Raw genomic sequence first — 14,224 nt, 5'->3', positions numbered from 1 at the left:
TGCACGGTAGGGTCTAGGATCGATCCCACTTGATGCACGGTAGGGTCTAGGATCGATCCCACTTGATGCACGGTAGGGTCTAGGATCGATCCCACTTGATGCACGGTAGGGTCTAGGATCGATCCCACTTGATGCACGGTAGGGTCTAGGATCGATCCCACTTGATGCACGGTAGGGTCTAGGATCGATCCCACTTGATGCACGGTAGGGTCTAGGATCGATCCTCGTTGCTGGACCCATTGGGGTATTTCTCATTCCAGCCAGTGCACAATGTGGTATGTGTTATTGTGGGATGGTACATATAAAATATTTCTTGCTACTAAGACTATAGTATATGTTAAAATTACCAACTGTTTGAAATCCAATAGCCAGCCAGTGATTATTAAATCAATGTGTCGTGCCTTGATTTAACTTTGGTAACAAATGGCCTGTGTAACCTGGGTTAATATACATAACGTTCCACAGTCACAGTACATCATATTCAAGGTGCACACAAAATCCATTTCTTTTAATCAGCGGGCATCTGATCCGAATGTGTTCCATTTTATACTAACTACCACCAGACCTTGGTCCTGGCTAGTAAAAATTATCAACTACATTACTGTAATACATAATACACACAATGTCATGTACTTTCTCAAACATACACTGCACGGATATAATCAGACTAGCAGAAAATTAAATGAGACTACTTTTGGTATTTTGTTTATTTCCAGATATCACAATATTTACATTCACATATGCCGGTAGTTGTTACAATAATTACATCCATTCAAATTCTATAGCCCGACCTAAAAAAGATACGGGTGTCAAGAACTACAAGAAACAAAGAAATTACTTTTAGCATCACTTTCTAGGTTCACACTCGAATGTTATAAATTAACAAGCTACTTAGATACATATCACCAGCAACACCTTGCATAAACAGAACAAATGCAATAGAGATATGAAAAACACCTGCTGCATGCACCATAGGAATGACAATCCGAGTTGTGTGTGGAAGTTTTTTTTACAGATTTAAAGTCTATATGGTCGGACAAAAAATATTTACATATTGCAGGTTTTTAGCAGAGTACTAGCCCCATACTTATAAAAGTGTTAAAAGTCTACACTCCCGACTCTAATGAAGTCAAAGATTTTAATGACATGAAATTGTATATGTGAGGTCATTAGAGATTCGAATTTTAAAGCATGGCCAGAGTGGTGGGTCACGAGGGCAATGGTCCCCCAAATCACTTCTTTTTATTTAAAGCATGGCCAGAGTGGTGAGTCACGAGGGCAATGGTCCCCAAAATCACTTCTTTCTATTTAAAGCATGGCCAGAGTGGTGGGTCACGAGGGCAATGGTCCCCCAAATCACTTCTTTTTATTTAAAGCATGGCCAGAGTGGTGGGTCATGAGGGCAATGGTCCCCAAAATCACTTCTTTCTATTTAAAGCATGGCCAGAGTGGTGGGTCACGAGGGCAATGGTCCCCCAAATCACTTCTTTTTATTTGTTTACCCCCACCACTTATATATTTTCCAATCACCCCAAAACATGACTTAAAGACAGTAGCCCTGGTTTACATTAAAGTTTGACCTGGGAATCTGAGAACTTCAGGTCTTATAAAGACCAGTTAATGTAAGAACTCAATGATCACTTGTAGACACATCTCAGTATTATATTTATGTCTTAAAGGTTTGGTCATTAAAAAACAAACAAAAAACAAACAAAACAAAGAACACTTTTAGTGAAGGCTGGTCATGCACAGGTCCAAGAATTTATCAGGGGTGGTGGTGTCCCGACTGGCAAGCTAAGTTTCTAGGGGAGGTTAAGACGTGCTACCCTGAAAAATAAATTTTAACAAAAGAAAATTCGCTTGTGCGACCGCTGGTATAGAGTGTAGGGCACCCTTTTTGTTACGTCATATAAGATTTGGCTTTTAAAAAGATGTTCTTTTGGAGGGACAGGGGTCTTCAGACATTTAATTAAAAACTTTATTTGTAAAAGTAGAAGAGGGTATGTCATAAACAGAGAACTTAAAATACTTTCTTTTTTTTCGCTTCATATTTACTACTTACGGATTAGTTTATTGTGTACAAGAACAAACCACTCGACTGTTATATATTCTTGTGCAAAGTTCTGTATATTTATCATGACAAGATTATGTACAATACATTTTTTTTCACTTTACAATTACACATATCAGTGACTGTCCAGTAGAAACAACTGTTTTGCAAAACAAGCAGCGACCAATGGTAAACATTTGATTGGAATTCTATACATTTATTATCAACAAAAGTATCCTACTGCATAACAACTAGAGATCTTGGAGTAATGAGCAAACATAATGAGACTACCAGCTACCCACTACTGCATTACAATATACACGTATAAAAACCATCGGACTCGACTCGCTACTTCTTTCAACTCCTTTGTACACAACACATTAATACATGTAGGTGGGTGTGGTCCAATTCAATAAACCGCTCTTGTTCAGTCCAGCAACATTTCCTCAGCTGCACTAAACAAAATGCTCTAAATTTACAAAGCTTCTTTATGTTTTACACGTGTGTAAACAGACACTGGTATTCTGAACAAGTAAATGTATTTAATATGTAATTTTAGTCGCCAAAAATGCTGTATTAGTTGGAAACAGCTTGCAATGGCTTTACACTCAGGATGGTCCCTTTAAAATGAGGTGCCCAGCATAAAAAAAGAAGCAAATTACATACACTAGTAGCGTATACATACAGAGTGACACACACAGGAGCATGGTAGGTGTGTCTGGTGAAGGGCTAAACAAATGCGTACTGTACATCTCAACCACCAAATTATCACGGCTGGTGCTTTTAACACTTCCCCTCAGAGTCTAGACTCAACAACACCATGGCACTCTATACACATTTTATGTGTGTGATGTAATAAGAGATTTGAATCTAGACTCTAAAGTTTTATAAGCATGTGTCCTGGACAACAGCTACTGGAGCAAGTACACTGGCTGTTAATCCGACACGCCTGCACTTCGATTCAAGTGAATACAAGCTCACCGTCCTGGACACCCATCTCAGCCACCTGGCGTGTCTGTGGAAAACATACTAGCCTCGGTGGTGTAGTGGTTAAGCCATTGGACACATGCCTGGCTGTTAGGTTCGCCTCCCACCCAGAGCGAGTTTAATGACTCAATGGGTAGGTGTAAGGACACTACACCCTCCTCTTGACTAACCACCAACTCACTGTCCTGGACTGGACAGCATGCTTGAACCTTAATTGGATACAAGTACAAAAATAACTGAATGAATGAATGTTAAGAACAGACGTTAATGGTTGTTTTTGGTGAGAGAAGTTGGTATAGTGATTTTACACCTCTGGCATGGAGATTGAATTCTAGCATCTACCAGCCTTAAGAGTCAATGGCTTAAGCATCACACCAGTGAATCTGGTGCCTTATCTCTCAATCACATTCCACCCCATCATACACATATTAAATGTGTTTATTTTTTTGTTAACCCTTTAATGCCCGTGACAAAACTAGCATGAATTCAGATAAAATATTGGTTTGTGAATAAACATAGCATCATTTGAGTATATTTGAAATAAATATTTATTTTTTATTTGTTTTTAAATGTACTCATATGAGTACATCGGGCTGTACTTGTATGAGTACAAAAGTAATTATTACATCAGATTTTAAAAATATTTGTTGCAATCAAAGAAAAAACATATCAAATTCATTTAACACACCATTAGAACAATGTAGCAGATCTGTAAGCGCAGAGAAAAGACTACAAGATAAACATGTTGCCGTAGGTGCCTATTGTACTCAAACGAGTACACATTTAAATGTTTGGCTCTGTTCAAATATAAGTTTAATCATTCAAGTAAATTGTACTCATTTTGAGGATAATTAGACATATATGGAAATCCTCAGTATTTATTCATTAGAAATATTTCATTTTTGCAAATAGTGTTTGTGCTTATAAAGTATGCACTCATTTGAGTACACTGGGCTTTAAAGAGTTGATAAAGCCTGTTATAAAACACAACCATTAATAAATTATCACCATATCTTTAAGCATAAAACAACTCTGATCTAAATGACACCCAATAGCTGATGTGTATTTGTGTGCTGGGGTGTCATTAAACATTCATTCATTAATTAATTCGTTCGTTCGTTCATTCATTCTTTCATTTACTGATCTAAATGAATACTGGTGAGACCAGGGCTGACAATGGAAAGAAATTCTGTGTTTGTCTAGTTATACAAAATCTGGAGAACAATTATTAAAACTACTGTTAGGTGAAAATACGTATTACCAAATAACTATTTTGCTTAACTAATATAGAAAAAATCTGGCTGTTAATCTACTGACAAGATGGGTTCTGTAACATTACAAACAAAATTATACACAACACTTTAGTAACCTTAATAACTGTTTCATATTTTTTAAATTTCTTAAAATCATATTTTAAACATAATCTATAGCATGCTTCTGACAAACGAACCCAGAAAAATATCCATTATTATGTCAATGTGCTTAACTATAAGCCACATATAATACAACAGTAACTGTATTTTTTAAATACATTAAAATGAAATGAAATATGCATTTTTAAAAAGTTCACAAACACTAGATAAATATGGATTTTCAAAGCAAAAAATGCTTTCAATGTTTTGATAAAATATTTATTGCAGCACAGTAAACACAAATAACTTTAGATATTTGTGTATGAAAATGGTTAATGGTATTTACAATCTAATTATGAATCTACAACTACTACTAAACAATATCACCTTTGAAAGCTGGGATAAGATATCTTACATGTAGCTGTGCTTACATGTACATGTAGCTGCAACTATACTACCAACAATGTTTTATTCCAACTCATTCAGTATACTTAAAATTTCACCATTAATATGTCAACAAGTTTAGTAAAAGTTCCCTAAACCAAATAAAATATATCAAACGTTAAGATGTGTTTTACTTATTGTTCAATGTGGCAAAACTAAGTATGCCATTTTGTTAGATAATGTGATAAAACACTGCATACAAAGATTAATAAGATGAATGTAAATATAACAATAACTGAAACAAAATAAAAATGCTAATTTAAGAGTGATAGAAATTAACAGTAACTGTTGTTGATTATAGATTTAATGCTTTCTGAATAGCAAAATAATGTCAGTGGAAATAAATGTTAAAATATTCCATTAGAACAATTCCAACAATCTAACGCAGGGGTGTTTTGAGAAATCATTCTTTAAAAGATCTGTGATTTGTGTCCTAGTATACATAGGTCAAATTCTCTTTTATCACCATGAAGTGAAGGTACTAGTTAGTAAATGCTCTTTGTGCCTTTCCATCTAGGCTTGCCCTACATGTATGTAACATTCTTGCAGTGTAAAACCTGTCAAATAAACACAGGTGGCTGCTTAATACAGGTGACAGCTAAACACACTGCCTGGACTGTAGCTCTTACACAGAATATTCAAGTAACAGACAAATATATACATAAAAGTGGATTTACCAACCAATACGCTCATAAGCAGATTTATATTAATCAAAATGTTCATTTGAAATAAAAATTCACAATGGCCCCTGTAGCTAAAAAGTGTGTTGCCCCTACAGACAGAGATTTCTTAAAAGTTGTTTCCCTTTCTTGGACCTCTCAAAGTCATATTTCAGACTATAGGTGTTGAATTTGTTAAACTACATCACATGGCCTATTATCTTCTTTCAAGACAAAAAATCATAATAAACACTGTGTTTCTAGTTTAATTAATACTTCTAGGCTAATGTTTGTACGCTCAGCTATGTAAAATAAACTCTGGTGAGACACCTAAGAAAAATGTGTTCATTATTATTTATTTATTTTGATTAAATGATTGTGAAAATCTGCACTACAGATTCTGAACAATGTTTATATTATAAACCCGTCTACAAATACAGCCAGAGTAATTAATATTATTACAAACTGAACAGTGAAAAAAAGAATCATAACAGACAAAACATATTAAATATTACAAATAGTACAAGTATTAAGATAAATACACATATATCAACATATTGCATTCATTCATGTTAAATATACACCTACATGAACATACATGGGATGATGCATGTAGTTAAAATAATATATACAAAAACTAATTTTTAACTAAAGATTTATATATACATTTCTTCAAACAGAAGTGCGATCATCATTCATTAAAAAATGTATTAAATATTAATGTTGAAACAGAATTAACCGAGATTGAATTCTGCCTGAAGTCAACAGGTTCCTTGCTGAGATAAAAGACTGATGATAAGTTTAATTATTAACATCATGGAAGGTAGTGCTAACTGGTCAGACCAACTTAATTTGCATACAGGCATCTTTTATATATTGTTGCAGTTAGAAAAAATAAATCAGTTTTCTCTTGATCGCTTTGGTTGTCTGGTAATCTAAGAAGTTGACAGATGTTCAGAGATAAAAACTGACAGTCACCACAGAATGGCGTAAAGAGAGTGTTGTGAGTTTGCTACTACTACTAGTACTACTGTAAGATGATCCTCACTGACTGAGCTTTGCTAGAAAATAACATTTTACATTAAACAAGCATTCTGAGAATACTGCTACAGCAATACATGTCCCCTACCTGACCCAAAAACATTTTGAATTTGGCAAGTTCAAGGGCCATAACTCTGCCAAAAATGTGCATATCGCCATGAAATTCAAACATGATTGGTACCAGTATTTGAAAAAGCTATACACAAATTGCAGAAAAAGTCCTGAAAACTATATGTGGGACAGAAAGACAGACAGACGGATGGAGGCGAAACCTATAGTCCCTCCGGTTTGGTCGGTAGGGGATTAATGAAGTTCTTGTTTAGAATATCAGTTCTGTATAAAACGATGTTTTCTGCTTATCCTAATGTTTGTAGTAGCTCAAACTGGATTTTATTTCTTAAAATATATTTTTTCATACTTACGAAATAATACTTAAAGGTAAAATCCAATTTGGGTTACTCTAAACATTAGGACTGAAAATATATTGAATCTACAAATTCTGATATTCTAAACAAGAAACAGTATTCAGGATGTAATTTTAGTGTACTACAGTTCCAGTAGTCAGGAATATGTTACACTGGCTGAAAACTCGGGACAGTCTCTTTAATGTAACACATGTCTGGAGATTTGAAGTGCTGCATGGCTTATATAGAAATAGTTCAATAAGCCTCATTTCAGTTTGAAATAGGCCAGATCAAAACTGATAGCTCTGAACCATAAGTTAACGACAAGCACCATAAATAAATTTTAGCTGGAAAATATGCTTAAATTTGTACTAAAGCCGATTTTAGAGAATCTGTAAGATACATTTCTTTGAGATACCATTTATCTTTAAAATGTATCCAACTCGTAACATTTTCCAAACAATAAAAACAGTTACATTTATGGAGCCAGTTACTATGATCAACATTTTTACACAGCAGCTTGTGCTTTTTAACAAAAAAATATATATATACCCTGCAAAATAAACATATTTGATGTACGGCAGGAGGGGGTAGTAAAAACAAAAGTATGGAGGGGTAGTAAAAAAAAAGGTATGCATCATATGTTTTTGAAAATATTGACAATTGTGAATGACCCATAAGAAACATTACAATTCATCTTTGATAGTACATCAGATTCTATGACTAAGATGTAACATCAAAAACTAATATGTGGCAGGGGCTGCAGAACGTTTTACCCGGTTACGAAAGGAGAGACAGAGAGAGAGGGACAAAGAATGATAGAGAGAATGAGGGAAGAGAGAGGGAGAGGAAAGGAGGTTAACCTCATTGTCACCATGCAGGTTATATACATCTCTCCTGCAAATCAACAGTTTTCATCTAAAAGCTAACCACTGATTAAACTTTATCAGATGGACTCTTTATAGTAATATTAGATTTTATTCCTGTAACACTAATGCAAAACAGATGTGGGTCTAATCACTGCAGCTGCAAGTCAGGTCAGCTGCAAGACAACTGCAAGCATGTTTTTTTAATGTTCATTTAACATACATTGTGAAGTAAATTGTTATATATAATCAGACAGATATGGTTTTATTGTCACCCCACCACATGCTTTGTAATATAATCCAGGAGCCCGGGTGGCTTAGAGAAAATATGTGACTATCATTGTTTCTTCAAAGGGAAAGTTGATCAAATTAAAACTAATTTAAAATATTTTTTCATTGAACGAATGTACTTTTATATAAAATAAAAAATAAATAATATAAAACAAACACAAACTAATTTATGTAATAACAAAACAGACTGAATACCATAAAATCAATAAATTTAGATTCCATAATTTTTTAATCACATTACAATCCATCTGGTATAACATTGTCTTAGTGGAGAAGTGGATTTTTTTTCGTCTTCTGACAAACAAAATTACAAAAGGTAATTAGAAAAAAAGAAGAGAAAAATCTGTCGGAAAACCCCCCCAAAAGATACATTTCCACAAAAACAACAACCATTTAACATAACAGAAAATAAATGAGAAGTGGCCTTTGGAAAGAATATTATTAACTGTTAATATCACATTGCTTTCCATAAATGCTTGCTCAATCAATTCCAATGTGTATTCACATTAACAAAAACTAAAAAAATGATTGTAATAAGACAAAACAATACATATTCCGAAAGACAAAAAGCCCTTGAACTGCACTTTGTTCCTAGACATACCCACTCCAACACAGCAAGAGAACATACACCCTTATCGAATGGCGAGTAGAAATAGCACAGCCCGTCATGTTCACAGTAATGGCTGCTGTGGGGGCAGAGGCTGGTACATCTGCGGTACATGGTTAAAGTTCTGATTACTGTTCACAGTGTAGTCTGGCTGGTTCGCTGGGGGAGCCCCTCCACTGGGCATGGGTGGGGCAGCACCCGGCATCGTCCCGGCATCTGGTGGTAACGACTGGTACACTGTGGGCGCCACTTGGTTCGGCATGCTGCAAATACAAGTATCAGTCTATGATGTAAATGTTTGTTTTGTTTAACTAGAGCATATTGATTAATTAATCATCAGCTATTAGATGTCAAACATTTTGCAATTTTGACATATAGTCTTAGAGAGGAAACACGATACACTTTTCCATTAGTAGCAAGGGATCTTTTACATGCACCATCCCAGACAGGATAGCACAAACCCAGGGTTTCTAGAATTTTTATAAAATCCAGTAGCCATGGGATTAGTGATTTTAAAGATTTACTAGCCATGATTAAAATTCACTAGCCCTACTTTACTTTTAAGTTAATACAATTTTAGTAATAATCAAACATGTCATATAACGAGAGAGATAGAGCTTAAACATTGGGGGGTTAGGGTGGGGGCAGGATATTCATATTTACAAAAAGATTTAACTGCAATATTTGACCAAAATAATTCACTAGCTGTCGGGCATAGCAATAGTAGTTATTTACTAGCCCAACATTGAATTGCACTAGCTATGGGAGTGGGGATACCATAATCTAGAAGCCCTGACATACCATAGCCTTTGATTTACCAGTCGTGGTGCACTGGCTGGAACAAGAAATAACCAAATGGGCCCACTGAAGGGAATCGATCCCAGACTGACCACGCATCAAGAGAGCGCTTTACCACTGAGCTAAATCCAGTCTATGAGTTCTTCTGAACTGAAGTATTCTTATAGTACTAATCAAACATATCCCACCATGTTTTGTCTTATTACATGATTCATGAAAATCTGAGGAATGAAAACCTGAAAACTATATTAAAATTATGATGTCCCGCTATTAATAGCATTATATTAAATTATATACAAAGAACAGGCTTAATAAATATTTTAAAAATAGTCTTTAATAGGTGAGAAATGATCAAACTGACAATGTAGGTGTAATATTAACACAAAAACAATTTACACAGACAATTTGAAACAACTATACTACAGGTGTAATCACAATTGCCAGGTCCATTTCAAACTTACACCTGTCAGCTGTCGGGTGTAATATTTCAAATTTCAAATTGTTTGTGCGTGAATATTACATTATCAATATAATTTTTCACCTATATCAGACAATATTTTGATGTTTATTATGCCAATTATTTACATATAGTATCACAAGGGTAGAATTAAAAAAAAATCAGGGCAAGGCCATTTTGGCTTTGGGTCTGAGGATATTTTTGGGGCACCAAGGCCAGTGGGCAGGGCACCAAGGGCAACATTTCTTTCAAGGGTAGGGCACCAAGGCCACTTTCTGTAAAGTTTTTAGTGATGCGAGTGAGACATGAGGTTCCAATCCACAGGACACACAATGAATGAAATAAAGTAAGTGATGATTTTTCTTTCAACAAACGAGTAATTAGTACTATAATTTTATTTTTATACACCTCACCAAAATTAGAATTCGAAATTTTCTATTTCAAGTATGTGTTTTTCAATCATCATAATAACCCCACCAGTTATAATATTGAATAGGCCATACAAGCAGTGAAAGCACTCTCTGTCAGTAGTTAGGGACATTTTAGATCTTCCCTGCGCAGAACAGTCTTTATAGAGCGACGGCGCAGTTACTTCTCGGCGACCACATGGTTCTCGGATCTGTGGCTTGTAAACAATAACAATATGGCTGCTGCGCCCATCGAACTTGCGTGTCTGAGAGTCGGCAATAATTTCTTTGGATTTCTGTTCTTATGGACGAATACACAGCAAGTGACAAATGCTGCAAAGTTCAATTTAGTTGGTACCAGGCATGAGAAGGGCACTAGGGCATACAAGGAAGGCAACCATGGCTACTTATGGCCGTGGACACAGTCCAATTTATCGGGGCACCGCGTCCAGTAACAAGGGCACCTACGGCAATAGCCGTAGTGCCGTGGGCCAAAATCGATCCCTGGTATCAGGTCACTAACAGTTTTCAGTTTTTCTTTTCACAGATTTTCACAAATGATATACAGTCGAACCTTGTCTAACGGTCACCCATACATAACGGTCACCTGCCTATAACGGCCACTACAAATCCCCCCAATGCATTTCCTTCTTTATTTGACCTGTACATAACGGTCACCTGTCTATAATGGCCAGCGGTCACTATTTTTCACCCAAAATCACAGTTTGAACCTGCTATAACGGTCACACGATGATCGTCGTAAAGACGTTTTTCTCAGCATCCTCACTGAATAGTAGACGACTTCCCATTGGCTGCACATAATGTAATCTGTATGTATGGTCACTCTATTAAGTCTCGAGAAACTAAACAAATGAGGTATTATGTTAGGTGTTTCATTGTTTCTAGCCAGCCATGATTGGTAAATAAACATGAATTGCTGAAGGCGGCGGTCATTGCAGATGTCTCGTGTTCGGATTATTTAAGCGACTCCTGATCTTATTCAACTGTAATCAACGGTCATACTCCACTGAAGGATTAGCAGTGACATGAAACAAACAAATAAGTCAAACATACCACATGGGCAATAACCTTCAATTACACAAAACATCGTCTGCAAGTCAGTGTTAGCGTTTGCGAAATATATTAACGCATACATTTGTATGTAAAATTCCACAGAAAAAATAGTACTGCTATAACGTTAGAACAGAGAATCGACGTAATTAACAAACCTGAGAAAGGCAATTTAAGTGCGCGAAAGATCGCCGATTATTTTGGTGTAGGACGTTTTCAGATTAATTATATTTTAAAAAGGAAAGCTGATGTTCTTGCCGATTTTGACAATAATGTTTCAGCCGAAAGAAAAAGGCATAAGAAAGCAACAGGCAATGATAACATAAACAAGCTAGTGTGGGAATAGTTTAAAAATGCAACATCTTTTTTTATGACAGTTGTGATATTCTTTAATATATGGGTTCTAATTCTGAACTTGTATATAAGGGTCACCTCTCTATAACGGCCACTTTTGTCAGGTCCCTTGGGTGGCCATTATATACAGGTTTGACTGTATGTAATAAGCAAAAACAAGGTGGGGTATAATTTTGGTTAGTACTTTTATTACTACTTTAGTCAAATAAGCCCTTAGTCTCCGAATTTCATGCCTGTTGTTGTTGCAATTTGTTTAATTATAGGATTATTGTTATACAACCTAGACCATAGCAAATTCATATTGTCTGAGAATGTCAGGGTGCATGGTGATTTGTCAGGTCAGGTTTCGTAAGATATTATTACAGTTTAATGCCTTTATCCACTCAGTGTGTTTAATTTGCAAGTTAGCAACAACCTCTTCCGAGGCTGAGAAAGGCTTATGTCCGAGTATTAAAATGTTCTGCACATTGGGGTATGTACCTGGAGTATGGTTGACTAGCACTCTGTGAATAACCTTCTGGGGGAGGCATCACTGGACCTGAAGCAATCTGTCCTTGACCTTGAGGCATATGACCTTGATGAAGAGGACCAGGTGGCACATACTGTGGTTGTCTACTGTATGCAAGCTGTAATAAAATCATTCACAGACATCTTTAATAACAGTCAACTCTCTGATACATTTTCTCAGTGTGTAGCATATACCGGTAAGTAGTTACCTTTAACATAATGACATTGTCATGACTTGTTTTGAAGACTGTAAAGCAATAAAAGATATATTTTACAATATTTACCTGGGTAGAGAATATTATCTAAATGTACAGTCAAACCTGTCTTAAGCAGCCACACAAGGGAGTAGATAAAAGTGGCCGCTTAAGACAGGTGACCGCTGATCACAGGTTGCCACATATATATAGTCTTTAAAACATTTGTTGTTGTTTCTTGTTTTACCATCCATACTGCTAATCAACAGATGTGTGCTTCACATTTTACTATCAATCAACTTATGACATGTCCCCTTCAGAGAAAAAATGCACATGGAATATATTAAATTAACTGTTCTCAACAAGTTTGTTTTCTTTTTCTATTTAATTCCTACTTCATGCGGTGTATTGTCATAGAAAGTGAATCTACAAATGTCAAGCGTAGCCTGCCCAGGGGCAATTAGACTATTCAACTTTTACATAATGCACTCAGTAGTGGGGACTAAATCATGGGACCTATTACAGATCAATGTAGCAGGGCTGGGTGAGCAAAAATTTCACCAAATTATCTTTAAAAAATTACAAAACCCAGTTATTTACCAACAAATATAAATTATTACATGATTTTTTCCCCCCCATATTAAAATAAAATTTGACAATTGATTATTCCTAAAATTTGCAGTTGACGAATTTGGTGAGTAGTTGATCTAGCCCTGCTTGTAAGTTCAATTCATAGTAAACGACTGTTTTGTTGAGTATTTTGATTGTCATCTGGTTTTTTCTTTCTTTTACTTATTTTCGTTCTTATATAGAGAATAATAAACAAATTTCCAGTCATAATCAAATTTATGTCCCTTGTGAAAATTATTTCACTTGGGACATAAATTGATAATTTGATAATTTGAGTTTGTTATTCTATTTATTACCCCAGCTATTTGGGGTTTTTTTAAAAGCCTTTATTTTCGATATAGCTTACATCAGCTACACGTCCATGTAGGCCTATATAGAAACAACATAAACTACTATACTGTTCTGAGTATTGCTTTAACTTAGTAATTTATTCATGGTTCACAGATAATTTTCAAAACCCAAAGTTCTATATATTCTGTAAAAGAAAACAAATCTATAATGAACTGCATTAAACTACCATTTTATTACAAGTTTAACACAAACGCAAACGCCTTAAACTACGTGACGTCATTGTGCGTGCTTTCCCAAATCGTGATGACATCATATTTAGTACCGACAAGGTGATTGGTTTAATGGCGTCAAATTGTCCAATTGTAGTGTATGTTAAACCAATGCATGATAATTTCATTATGATTTTTATTTTCCCCATTATGAGTGCCTGCTGGGGTAATAAATCCAATTAAGGTTCAAGCACGCTGTCCTGAGCACACATATCAGCTATCTGGGCTGTCTGTCCAGGACAGTGGGTTAGTTGTTAGTTGGTTTGTTGTTAGTGAGAGAGAAGTGGGTGTAGTGGTCTTACACCTACCCATTGATTTGTTAAAACTCACTCTGGGTGGGAGCCGGTACAGGTACCGGGCTGCAAACCCTGTACTGACCAGCCTTATGTCCAATGGCTTAACCACAACACCACTACAGTTCTATTCTTTGCAATAAATCTTGTCCCTTCCTTCAATTTCGAAGAAATCAGTAGGCGTTTTCTTAAATCATCATAAAAGAACACACTGATTTAAAATTGTTAATAACAAAAACATATTATTTAATC

At 35.5% G+C, this 14,224-nt stretch overlaps 1 long non-coding RNA gene across 1 annotated transcript; it reads right to left on the bottom strand.

Moving 5' to 3' along the window:
- Positions 1-692: 692 nt before the first annotated feature.
- On the bottom strand, positions 693-12,797 carry LOC121377604. Its single transcript, XR_005958634.1, has 2 exons — positions 12,269-12,797; positions 693-8,964 (listed from the first exon to the last, which is right to left on the bottom strand). It is a non-coding gene; the product is annotated as an uncharacterized LOC121377604 (long non-coding RNA).
- Positions 12,798-14,224: the final 1,427 nt, after the last annotated feature.

This window comes from Gigantopelta aegis, chromosome 7 (genome assembly GCF_016097555.1).
Source record: "Gigantopelta aegis isolate Gae_Host chromosome 7, Gae_host_genome, whole genome shotgun sequence".
Lineage (NCBI taxonomy): Eukaryota > Metazoa > Mollusca > Gastropoda > Neomphalida > Peltospiridae > Gigantopelta > Gigantopelta aegis.
Note: the sequence above shows the minus strand (reverse complement) of the source record. Positions and strands in the feature narration are given on the sequence as shown.